At 33.8% G+C, this 14,598-nt stretch overlaps 1 pseudogene; it reads left to right on the top strand.

The window, feature by feature from the left end:
* Window positions 1–1,859: 1,859 nt before the first annotated feature.
* LOC138308916 (uncharacterized) lies at window positions 1,860–12,178 on the top strand (annotated as a pseudogene).
* The last annotated feature ends 2,420 nt before the right edge of the window (window positions 12,179–14,598 follow it).

Below are 14,598 nucleotides of genomic sequence, written 5' to 3'. Positions count from 1 at the left end.
TGATAGGTTGGGACAGGAAACAAGTACAATGTACGTAATATGCTAATCAATCTCCATAATTTATATAATATATACGCATTAGACAGTACTGATTATATCTACTATAACTTTATTGTGGTAAGGTGCTGGAGTAAGAAAACGGAATTGAGTAAAATGGTCTTATGCTTTTTAACCATACAAAGGCTACATAATGCACATGTAGCTAGTCAGATGATTTGGTGAGAAGACGAAATCGGTCATAGTTTGTTCAATTAAGGCACACAAACTGGGTCTGGACAAGTATGCAACCAATACATGTATAAAACTAATATTAACTTTGAAAATAACAATATGATAGTTCTGATGAATACATTTGTATTTATATCTACTTTACACGGTTCTAGCGACTAATAAACTTTTGCACCACAACATGTCAATAAAATATATTGAAATGAAATGAAAAACATTTAAATTGTACTTATTTGGGCATATACGGGTTATTACCATAGAGTAAAATATTAACATCATAATCATGGGGCATATTTCTAAAACGTAACATTCTTATTCGTCGGTAAATGGGACAATAGAGAAGTAAATGTTATGAAGTTTCGTCAGATTGGTCACATGGAGACTGATGACCTATCACAAGATTGCGGTGATATAGATAAGCATTTAGGGAACTGTAATGCTTTCTAAGACGGGAATGGTGAATCTAGCTATGTCTAATTTTACAATATAGTATCAGTATTTGCATTTATATCATGGGTTATAAATTTGTGGAGAAGGAAATGTTTTCCTCAGATTGGTTACATGAAGAACAATAACTTGCGATAATATAGATGAAAGTTTAAGGAACCTAAGACGGGAGTGGTGAATCTGTCAAATTGTACAAAGATAAAAGTAATGGGGGCAGTTGGGATATCAGTATTGGTATTTATAACATTTTGAATACTGTTAGGAAGTTTTGTGGTCGCTCTCGTATTTAATCGTGATTGTTTTCTTTATTGTTTGATGGCAGATGCGACTTATGCTGCCTTTCATGCCTTGTCAATACAGTTCTTGTGGAGAGGTCTCCACGATTATCCTTTCAGGTTTTAAATCTACTCGACATAAACTAGAAATACATGGTTATCGATGAATTAAATGATGTCGATTTTAGTAGATGTATATTGATATATCCCTCGGTTTGATTCTCAATGCAATGTATTGTTAAATTAAGGAATGTTTTATTGAACTATAGAAACATTTGATACCTCTTACATATATCCACGTGTCTTTTGCATAAATGATTAAAAAAATAATAATACATGTTAAATATAATAGTTCTTTCGTTTCCTATTAAACTATTTTTAAATCCAAATAATTCTTTTGTTGCTTTGTCGTGAATTTTAAAGACCCTTACATTCAATATACTATGGCTAAACCTACACACATTTTTAAAGGATCATAACTTAATCGAAACGGCATGTACTTTTTGAAACGTAACTTCAAACGAGTTTAATAACTTTGCAGTCTCGAAAATGATTTATCAACCGTTGGTAATTCACTTATCATAACCTTCTGAACAATTCAATTGATTTAAATTGAATATCAATTTCCATAACGCGGGTCGTCTTATGGTTCCCACCGTCGTCCTAATTGCTGCGTAATAGTTGTCTATTACTTCGCTTTGCGGCAAAACAGTGAATTGGGGCTCTAATGGTGGATGCTGTAGCTACATCGTAGGCCATGTATATGGATGTTTTGAAAGTAGAAATGTTATTGATACATATCTTTTAAAATTTTGTTTATGTAACTCAGTGGGCCTTTAACGCGGTGTATTACATAATAAAGTCTAATGCATGCTATGATAATAACAGAATACACATCATTCGAGAAGAGCTTACCAACCATAGTGGTGTTCTTTTAAGTCGCCAGGAAGGCATAAAGAAAAACGACCGTATAGGTAGGTTACTATTTATGTTTTTGTTCACTTTTTGAAAGTTTTGGGTTTTTCTTTTTTTTCATTTGATATAAGTTAAACGAATGATTAATCACAAGACTATATATTATTGTTCCTCTTCAATTATGCGTAAGTATATACAAATATATGCATGCGTTCATACGTTTATGAACTTTTTACAGTTAGGGAAAAACAAAACAAATATTTCTTAACAAAATTAGAGTTGACTTCAACTAATAGAAATCTGCATTTATATAAACACACAGTGGTGAACTTATTTTAAACAATTCAATATAAATTTGTTCAATATATAACATTTATGTTTTTAATATGTCCGATACTGTTTGCTTCGTGAACGATTCGTCGTATAGCATCGCCGACTTGGTACATTGTATGTAGTAATTTCAAGGTTCCACTGATACTTGATGCGATTAGTGTTGAAATCAAAATTGATAAAAAGAAAAAAAATAAGAGCTATATTTTAATAACAAGCAATACCTACCCACAACGCCACAAGGCTAGATAGCTCTTTGATATCCAAAGACAGAACACACACCAACAGAATCTTATTTGATAGAACATTGAACACATTTTTGTTGATCTTTGAATTCATTTAACATATATTTCTATTTGCTCGGGACTGACATAATATAACCTTACCAAACAAAAACGGAATTTTTATTGGCGAATCGAGGCCAGTTACCTTACTTGAAATCGACAGGTGGCGCTTCGGGCGACCCGGTCCAAGTTGGTTTCCGGTAACATTACGATTTTAGACGATTTCGTCAACGATTTTCTGCGTCTCTTTTATCGCTAAAAGTCGTTATCCTGAATGAAACTTTGCCGGTAACGATGTCTTCAGACAAGTATGGAACATGGACAATTGATCAACTTAAGTGTGAACTGAAGAAACGCAATGCGAAAGTGTCTGGGCGTAAAAAAGAACTGATTGAAAGGTTAGCTTATGTACTGTATGTAGGGCCTATGTATAACGTAAACAAAGATGGTCTGATGCGCTCATCCTGTTTTGGTTTTTGACAAAGGTCGCTAGTATTATCAATTAATCATACTTGCTGTAAATAATAAACAAATAAAGAATTATTATGGCTGTTTTAGATTCATGGCGTTATTTGATCTTGTTTAAAATACGTCTGTATTCGGTAGACTTGTGTAAGTCCGACTGTGCTTGAACGCATTGTAAATTCTTATGGGGGATCGTCAAGTCGATATCATCGCAGCTATGCAGCCTATCTATTTTATCCAGACATGATTATTTAAAATTTCTTTAAAAAATGTTTATAAAATACAAGATCAATATAAGATAGTGGACTGCTATTGTATGTAAATTTGCCTGTATAATGTAATCATTTGTGAACATATGATAACACCCCTTGTTATAGATATAGACTACTACCGTCTACTGTAAATTTGTTGAGCTTCATAGCTAAAAACCACTCAATATTTGAACTACAAGAACTTGTTTAATGGCTTGAGTTAATTTATTGATAGCTATAGTAGTAGTATTAGCTTCAATTGCAATTTCAGACTGGAATCATATACAAGAAATTTCAACTTTGGCAGCAATAATGACGTCAGAATGGAAGATTTCAAAATGCAGCTTCCAGATGAAGCAGGGTATTGTGACCTGAACAGTGACAGAAAATTCCCTAATGTAACAACTGCTAATATAAACACTTACCTTGAACAATATGACAAATCTATTGAGAAGGTATCGATGAATATGTACAAAGAGAAATACCTCATGTACATGCGAAGTGTTAGTTATAATGATATGTTCTTTGTAAGAAGTTCCTGTCATGCTGAAATGTCAAAATCAGTAGCTTACAAAATTGATGTTTCATTTGATTCTGATGGGCATGACAATGCACGCCGAGGTTATGCCGTATATATTGATGACGTCACATAACTGCCTAGCGCGCGTGTGTGAACTGTCTTACACCCCTGCGTAACCCGAGTGAAAGATTTTGGCCGGTCAATCCGAGGCTTGCCGACGGTTGACGGCCAAAATCTTTCACGAGGTTGGAGATGTACCCATGTAAGGTTATTTTTCTCCCATACTTAGTAAAAAAAAACTCCACTTGGCTTTTTCATCACACCATTATCGCAGGAACGTCGTTATGCGTCAAAATTTATGACGTCATCTACAGTAAGCGCCGCAGTTACGTCGCATATATTGATGACGTCACGTAATTGGCTAGCGTGAGAAATGAGGTCACTACCAACTTACCAAAACTGTGGACAGACGGCGGACTTGCAGGTTGGCAAAATACTATAGTCAGAATACTAATAGATGAAATATGTAAAAGTCTATTACGTTTCTGAAACAAAAGTAAAATGTTTCTTAAAACAATATCAATATTTTTTTATATCCATGGCCGGGGATGTGGTTACAGCATTAAATAAAAACACTTTTTGAGTAATCTACGTCATCATTGACGGTTCATTTCACTGCATTTTTGTCTCAGTAGGCTATGATAAGTGTATAATTACGGGTAAGCTTGGAACGTTTGCGAGTTAACAAAATTGTCAAATTACGTTTTAGAGTCCTATATTACAAATTAAAATTCGTTTTGGTTTATACGATTCAGGTGTGTAACTTTAAAAAGCGACGATACCAGAATAACAAAAGATCAATTCATATAGAATTCTGATATGGTTGAATGGTTTAACATAATACAATGTAAGGCCTACTATATTACATATGTACACAATGTAGATGTGTTTGCATTTCTAAAGAGTCGAACTTTTTGAGTTCAACAGAGTTTTGAATAGGTTCATTGTACTATGTTTAAAATTAATTCAATTCAGTATACAGTGACTGTGAATCACGGCTATATTTGTAATGAAAAGACTTCTCAGAATCAAATCTATTTTGGCAAACTCATTGTCAGTTAAATGTGCATGTGCCATACTTTTTATATTCACGGAAAAACGTTATGTATTGTTAAGCGAACAATCATTATAGCTGTATTGACGTCTTCCATGTAGTGAAGTATATAGATACGGCCAAACCATGAAGCCAATTTGTGGTCTACAATTTCATTTCACATACCGTACCGTAAGCATGATCTTTGTACTTACTGTGATAATACTGTTTCTATTTATTGTATGTAATATCATTTATCATTCGTCATTGGTTTTTTATGAACAACTTTATTTTTATTCATTATAGTATTATTAATTCTATGAGCTGAAATATTTTGTATAGATACTTATATTATTATGTTATTTGTAACTAATACTTTTACTAATCCTGAGGACCCTGAGGGAGATTAGTTCTTGGCTAAATCAGGTTTCTATCCTCGGTAAATCAAGTTTATTATTATTATTATTCACATTTTTACAGTGGTATTAGTAAGTGTAAAGTGACCAGGTTTGTTTTCATCTAAACATGCATAAGCCATGAAAACAATAAAAAATTTTATAGACACATGTTTGCTTATTTTAATGAATTTCACAGCTTAATTCATACAACATTATAAATTTCAATAAATTACAGACGAAACAATAGCCTGTCAAAATTGTCGCGTTATGGTACTCACAACTTTAACTGTTCAGTAGCTGACTTATAAATATGCTATCATTAGCCGCTGACGTCATTGTCCTCATACAGGAAGTAATTTGGGAATTGTACTGGTTTGATAGTAAAGTGTAAGTCTGGACACGAACTCTTAAAGATGCTCCACCGCTGACAGAGCATAAATAATATTCATCGTTTGAACAATGATTGGTGTTTAATCGTGTATATTTATGTCTAATTAACACAAAAAATAACATAAAACAATTTATTTTACCTTTGGTGCATGTGCAATCAGCACTTCATTCCATATAGGATATAGTGCCACAGAGTTTTTTCGGGATGCAATTAATTTTTTTTTCATATTTTTAAATTGTAGTAAAATAAGAAGCTCAAACCTTTTAATAGTGTTAATGGTGTAAAGTTAGTAATTTTTGTAACTGAAGAAAAGTACTAAATCGTCTACTCCTGTTTTTAATAGTGAAAAAAATATCATTTTTCAGCGATGGAGCATCTTTAACCTGTATCAGAAAATATTGGGTGATCGATGCGCGTTTTGAGCCCAAAGTCTGTTCAATGTACGCACGCTGTTATTGCATGTTGTGCGAACATACAGCTACACCTTTTGATAAGAGTTAGTCCAGAGTATGTGTGTAGTTTCGATATAGACGGAAACGTTTACGTTACATTATCTTTTTCTCTATTGTGAAAGAAACATGACATGTCGTGTAGATCAAAAGTAACCGAGCCAAAAGTTGGTGTTAATTAAAATATTCAAGAGAAGTTGGCCAGTCATTTAGCCAATCAGATGGTAGACGATTCAAATTGCATGTTGTTATTTTTTCCGTCCTTCCGTAAACAATTATATTACTCAGAAAATTCACAAGGGATTTTGTACTATATTTCCATTCTACTTTCTGTTTCCCGTTTAATCTATGTTAAACCAGATGGGAATATATCAGGCTATGAACTCTCATCTGGTCAAGCGTATAAATATTTAACGTTTCCGTCGCGTCACTGACAATATATACAATGCATATTTACGCCTACACAAAGAGGTCAAATAATTTCAAAAGTGGCTTTAAAGCTATGCGATCCTAAAATTCCAATAGTATTATCGTGTTGACAAAATATCATGTACTAAACATATCACATAGTTTTCACTTATTCGTTTGTTTCAAACCGTTTTGGGCGGAACTATATTCAGAAGTTGATGGAATGGCTGTTCCGTTTATTAAACGTGGTGACGTCAAGACAAGCACAAGCGGGGAAACAAATAGATATATCTTTATAGTGTTGAATTGGAATGATCGTAATGGAAATATAAGTAATAAACTGTTACCACATTGGACATACAGTTGATATGAAACCCATCCGTTAGAAATTTAAATATTCATGCCGCCCGAACGGGTATGGCAAGTCAAAAGCTCAACATTCCCAAAAATATTTTCAATAAATAATTATATATGTTCAATATTTTTCAATATGTATATGTGATAAAATTATCTTAACATATAAAGATCAACAATGCAAAAAGTCAATACTCTATCTCTTACGATTTTAGGGTTGCTCTACCATTTATAACAATATATATGTTCAATACATTTCAATATGTACGATGTTTTAAAAATATATATGCCATAAAATGCATATATATGTTCAATAAATGTGCAAAAATCTATACATTCCATAATTTGCATTCTTGGTAAGATTTTTAACAACGGATTTCATTAGCTGTTACATGTAACTTGGCTGCACCTTCAGTTTGGCAACGTGCACCTGATTCTGGTTTGGTGCAGTCGGGTTTGTACTGAATAGAAAAGATGCAGATATAGGTATATGGCTTTCCACTCTCGAATGAAATTTGAATTCGTGACACTCTGCTAGATTTACCTGTCGGTGCAGCCATGTTGTACTTCTACAACCAATGAAATACCTTGTTACAAACCTTACCCTATATGATTTTACCACATTTATTGAACACATATATGCATTTTATCACATATGTATTTTTAAATTATCACATACATATTTAAAATATCACACGTATAATTGAACAAATATTGAACATATAGATATTTTTATCATAGATATACATTTATATTATTATCACATATATATCTGAAAAATATTGAACATGTATATTTTCTTATTTTATTGAATATATATATATATGTGTGTGATATTTTGGACTTGACATAAACGAACGCCATTCTATTTATATTTCTTCCGGATGGGTTTTATATCAACTGTATATTCAATCTGATAACAGTTTATTGCTTAAATGTTAGCCATTGTACTACATGCATACACCTTGCTATGTGATATATACATGCATTTAGAGTCATGGGATTGTCATAATAATTATGTTGTTTCAGTGTAAAACAGAGTAAATATTCATCTTCCATTTGATCTTTCAATGGCGGGTGTCAAGATCCATCTGGAATCACTTGTTTGTAAAGTATGTTTATAACGAGGATAATGTAAAAACTAAAAATCATATGTCCAATAACTCGGGATTTTTTTTCTTCAGTAATTGATTAAAAAATCATCATATTAATGAACTTGCTGTAGAAATCATTGAAAAGGCACAGACAAACATGTATGATGCCTTACAACCAAAACAGAATTGTGTACTCTTAAAGTTTTTATATTTATGTTTTATATAAATTTGGATGAAACAAATATCTGCAGAAATAATTTTAAGGTTTCTAACAACACTGTAAAATGATTATATTGCTTTTTTAGAATGTTATAGTCTTACCATACCAAGGGACTGGTAACGAATTCTCAGAAAGCAAAATAATAAACCAACACATTCTTTAAATAAAGTGATAGACTACATTGAAAATAATTGTAAAATTACAATTAAATATTTTAACAAATTATTATAGGCAAACATAAAACATAACCAACAGCTAGTCAAGGAAATGGTAATGAGGTTTTACGATTGAGTTTAGTTGATGACACATGTCAAAGTTATTACATATCTCCTAGCTTTATTCTGATAATACTATGGTTCAGAATTTCTAGTTTGATGTATTATACGCGTATATGAGAAAAAGGACGACAAATATATCTTTCTTGTGTTCCACAAGGCAGTAGATTTTAGTTCCGTGAATAGCTTTTTAAATTTGCTCGATCAAATTTCTCATTTGGGATTGTGCTCGGGTTGCTTGTATATAAGGATTAACTTAATATATCTTTATATGTTATGATTATATAAACACAATCTGAGTGTACTCTAAAGAAATCACAAATCGATCTTTGTGTTAAATCTCCATAACTCTAAATATATATTTAAAGTAATCCTTGTAATTCAATCAACTTTGGGGACTCTTTTTTCTATGAAATCATTACGCCATTATCTCAGCCAATTAAAAGCGACGTCACATCGCCTATTGGATTTTACAAATGACAAAAGACGACGTCATTTGCTCCTTTATGGGCTAATAAAAAATTATGACAATACTCGTTGCAAAACTGAATGATTTTATAAAGGCTGTTTGTTACGATGTAATTACATTCATGCTATTATATAGATCTTGTATATATTTTGCCCATTTTATTGATTACAGACAAAAATACAGAAACGTTGTCTACACTGCGGTTATCGACGATGAATCAACTCGAAGAATGTATATTGAAATTCTATAAAAGAGAGATCCAATGTGATGTTGCTCCAGGTGAAATCACGTCAGCGCTCTACAAGAAACATTATATAGACAAAAGAACGTTTGATGATATCAATACCCAAACTCGTGAAGAAAAGAGCCGCGAGCAGATATGGAAAACATTAATGCCTAAACTAATCTCGTGCTGCTCCTTTGCTCAGGTTTGGGAAGTTCTTAGCTGTTCCGGATACGAGAAGTTATCGATGGAGATATTGCTGAGATATTGGCACTGTTCATTCAAATCACATGTTGGGCGTGGACTAGGTCGTTCTAAATGTGGTAAGCAAGATTACTTTCTGTTTTTAAAAGTTTGTTTTCATGATCAAGTGTTTAAAAAACCGCATAGAGAACTTAGGAAGAGATGTGAGCACTTTCGGGGAAAATATGAAAATGCCATTAGCGTTGAAAAAAGAATGGAAATTGCAGATCGCTATGCAGTTTGCCTGTGTATTCTCATTGATATGAAGGCATTGGAATTTACACAAAATTTACCAACCCATGATCTGTTCGATAGACTAGAGAGAATCCTTCCAGAAACTTCGAATTCCCTGCTAACCGAAGTTGCACTTTTCTCCCGAAAAGCCATTGCACATGGTATGGTTGAAAATTTGGATGAAGGGCGCGAATGTATGACCAAAGCGCAAGTGGCTGCATTCAACATAGATCAACAAACAGTATGTGTACAATATGCTTTACATCCAAATTCACTTCCTTTGCATGGAGGTAAGCAGCAGTCCAACGTCAGAGGATATTAGCAGAATACTGCTCGCAGCTGAACGCTTCCTACATAGTTTAGTCACCCGAGCGAAGGCGCACTGTTCTGGTACAAGATGACAGTACTTCGAATAGCGTGCTTCCTCCTCGGAATCAGCCACAAAGGCATTATTAATACAAACCAAAGGATGGAAAAGAAACACATGCTGGACGCAAAACGTTTTCTAGCAGTTATTGACAAGCACTGGGATGGAATCGAATTCATCCGGAAACTCTACTATCATGTATGCAGGGCACGAATTCAAGAACTGGAGCTGCAATTCGTTTCAGCTGAAGGAAGGGAAACTGAAGCGTATCAAAGATCCATCGAATGTCTAAAGGCTGCGGTTGAGAGATTACAAATCACTATCGCAGAAGATGGACAAGGACACTTCCGAGAAACACCTTTTGCTGCGAAGTACTGTCAGATGTTATGCAATATCATAGAAAGAGCTTCGCGTAATGAAATACGTGCTTTATAATGAAAAGGAACTAGCTTGCTTCCTGCTGCGATAGCCTGATCGGGTTAACGTTGTTTCAGATAGTCTTTCGTATCAATAAATTTTGTAGGTGTGCTTCTAGGATTAATCTTGCTACTTACACAGAAAGAAATTTGATAAGCATTTTTGGAGACAGATGCGTGGGACCTTTGGTATAAATTTTAGTGACAAATCATCCCTTGAAATACATCGAATTGACAAAATTTATAAGCGACTACTTCTATTCTGACCTGAGGATTGGTATTATAGGTAGTGTAGATGAACCTACCATAACGATTAAAATAAAAAGAAGAATTGGACCCGGAATGTAAAAGCCTATTTATCCTTTTATTCTCGATTATGTCGGTGTATCTCATGATTTAAATGATTCACATGACCTTATCGGAAATGCCTTCAAAAGTGAGTATCCCCCTCCTCTTGTTAAGTGGAACTTTCCAAAAAAAATTTCATTAAGTTTTAGCACTTTGAACATATCAGTCAAAAGTGCATGACATATACCGCTGTATTATGGTTCAGTTGAATAATGTTTTGTTATAGATATTCATGTGCATTTACATGGTATTTCATTTGGGAATAACAAAAAATATTAAAAATATTTATCATGTTTTGACATAATCTGGGAAATTCATTTATTACGTGTATTTACTGAAGACTTATTTTCAACATTAATATCCATGCTACGATTACTTTTATTGCCCCTGTTCCATAGAAACGTTTTTCCTTGATTTGAGGTGCGTGGTTTTCATTGAAGGACACGACAGTAACGTATAGGAAAATAGCAACGAAGTGACTTTAACTAATAAAACAGATGTCAAACAGCAAACCCACTATGGACATATTACATTATCATAGCTTGGGGTCAACGAAGATGATAATTTAGTCTACGGATGTCATTGGTCTCCATACGATATTGTGATCGCAGATTCCTGTGATAACACCTGTTTTATTTACATATACAAAACATTTACTACTGACATTTAGAAAACAGACTGGAAAGCCATTGATTTCGATTGTGTTGTTTGCTTGTTTATGTTGTTGTTTATGATATAATAATTATCTATTATGGCCTGGTTTAGAGTGCATTATTGTCTGATGGTATTGTCTAGGAAATAGAATAGTACCAGAGCCGACGACGAGGGTACTCTCACATCATGAGTCAATACTATGAGGCAATAGTGCCCCCTCAACCAGACCATAATGGGTTAATGGGTTTACTACATCACACTCACTTATGCATTAAACGTCCTTAAGTTGGCATTCATAGCCCACATGACAGAGACAAATTACACGAAGCGCTGTTGACTTTGCCTCTGTTCAGTTGGCATTCATATGGGCTATGAATGCCAACTGAAAGACGTTCAATGCTTATGTTTATATTTGGTTACAATTTTATGATGAAATCTCAAGGGATTTTGCTTAGTAATGTTACATAGTGGACTGCAATGAAAATACTGTATATCTATATACAACGCCTTAAAAGTAACGCAAGGACAACGCCATTTTTACACAATATTATTACGTCAAAATACGACATTTATAAGATCTGTATTTTCTCATACGAGATTCACTTTCATGAAGATAGAAATAACATTTGCTTTCTTTCCCGTACACCACAGCCTATCCCTATCTTGACGTCTTTTGTGCTGTGCAATGTTATAATGAGATCATGTAACGGTGACGTCACCATAAAGTCACGTTAAATCTCGCAATGCTTGCAAATAGTTCTCATGTGTGCAGCAAATCAGAATCCCGTATTATGTCATGTGATTTACTATTATTTACAGCGCCGTTACAATAAAAATATAAGCGTACATGTGGCGGCCAGTCTAGTAGGTGGTTCCGTTGATTGGTAGCTAGTCAGTTTGCATTATAGCTAGTCAGTCTGCCAACAACATTCAATAAGCTGTGTAAGCACGGCTCTCATTGGCTGTCGCTTCAATGTAGGGGCGGAGCTAAACAGTCGGAAACGTCTGTCGGTGATCACCAAGATCAGTAACGTGTACTGTACCAGTAGGCAGTATATATATATACATAAAATGATCGGAATCGTAAGCTTCATAATGTAAATAGATTACATTTTAATTACCTCATGTATAGACTCTGAATCAGCGCTACTCAGTGAAGTACGTATGGAAAGAGCTACTGTTGAAGCGGAAAAGTTAGTTAGAAGTTGTACGGAAAAGATATAACCTACTTCTGACTAATTATAACTTTACCGCTTGCAAGGTGTGGGAAACCAAATTGTGTGCAATGTACGACCGACCATCGTGTCTGGTCAAAATATATTTCGATAAAACACGGCTTTGGCACATACCTGGATGTTAGTAGGGGATGCTATTACAGCTGTATGTGTAGAGTTTTTAACTTTCGGCTAAAATCAACCGACATTTTGTAAATTACCGCCGCGCATGCGCCATCCTCCGAGAACATTACCTGTGCACGTGAGGGTCGCGCAAATATGAATAAAATTAAATTATAAGTATCTAGGAAATTCATTCAAACTCGACGTCTACAACTAGAATACTAACATCCAGTTATGTATCAAAACCGTGTTTGATCGGAACATATTCTGATAAGACATAATCTATTTCCACACCAAACGGAGCCTACAGCGGAAGTCAGTCCGAAGGTATAACAGTAGCTAGATTCGGCTGTGACATAACATGTAACATTACAATGGATACAATATATCTTCAACATCATTGTTTTCCAAACATTAACTGTTTTTCTCAGATAACTTATGTCAGAAAAATACTATAACATAACCAAGAGCGAAATCTCTGCTGACATTTCTGTAGATAACATGTCCTATTTGGATTACATGTAATGGGTGAACATGTACATGTATATTATTGTTTAATTGATTGAGGGATGTTTTATTTAACTATTAATTGTATGCGAAATACTTTGATATTGGTGTATTTCAATTGTATGATTCTTGTATGATTCTTGGGGAACTGTAAGGCCACGCTGAGATATTTGTCAGCGCGTATATAAAGCTACGATAAGGCTGACGGGCATAAATATAAAGCTGGCATGTTCAAATTGTAAATTGTAAATTTTGTAAGTTTTACTACGGTCGATTACTCTATTACTTTAAATCACATGGTCTTAGGACGCAACATGATGATGCTACAATTATATAGCAGTTAGTTGAGTATTGCCAGAACAAACAATTATATTTATATGACTGTCATATCAATGTGTTGTTATTTGATCTTGAGCTTGATAAAATGTACCATACTTTATAACCATTTTGAAATTTTCTAGTACTCTTAGTTAATCTGACTGTTGCGGATTTTTGTATGGAAATGGTGGGTTTTCTGGTATAATAGGGATAAATTTGACAAATTGCATAGAAAATGTATTTGAGTGTGAACGTATACTTGTAGCTTGGCCAGCTCTGGTAATTATATAAGAGATTTGTGTGTAACTGTAGTCTGTAGTAATTTCTCAATTTACCAATATATATCTTGATTGCCTACCTTTGTACTACATTATGTAACGTTGAATTTAAAAAAGTGAAAAATTTCCAGACTAAAATTATATGGATTCTTTTTCTAGGCATGTTATTTATAATAGTCTACTTTTTATTTTGATGTAAGCAAATGTAAAGAAAAGTGTACTTTTTTGTAATGTTGTTTTTGTATATTACTGACTTCATGGTTTATTTAAAAATTGGGGACCAATTTTTGTTTGGCCGGAATGTTATATGTATGTGTTTCTCAAATAAATATATTATTGACCATCAAGTGTGTATCCGGAATTTTAATGTATTTGTATGTTTTTTTGTACTATTCCGGAATAGGTGTCCGGCCATCACCGGAAATTGTAATGTACCTGTAGCAGTTGAAAATAAATGTTGGAAGGAGACGGACGTCTTCTTGTTTCACTGCAAGCGAGTCCCCACACTAACAAATTAAACACGACATGTGAATAGATATGCATTCAACAGTAGTAAATCAGGAAGAGTCTTTATATATATAACAAACAATATAGGTCCAAGTACTGATCTTTGAGTTCCTCCTGTCCAGTTTGAATCCTCCCCGTTTGATGGTACACGTTGCTGTCTGCCAGTGATAATAACACTTCATGTCCAGTTAATGATTTCTTCACTTATTCTATATGTCAGAGTACATTTTACTTAAACATCTTATGTGAAAAAGTATCAAATATTTTTTTGGAAATCCTTTTCATTTTTTGGCTTTAATT

This window comes from Argopecten irradians, chromosome 15 (assembly GCF_041381155.1).
Source record: "Argopecten irradians isolate NY chromosome 15, Ai_NY, whole genome shotgun sequence".
Classification (NCBI taxonomy): Eukaryota; Metazoa; Mollusca; class Bivalvia; order Pectinida; family Pectinidae; genus Argopecten; species Argopecten irradians.
Note: the sequence above shows the minus strand (reverse complement) of the source record. Positions and strands in the feature narration are given on the sequence as shown.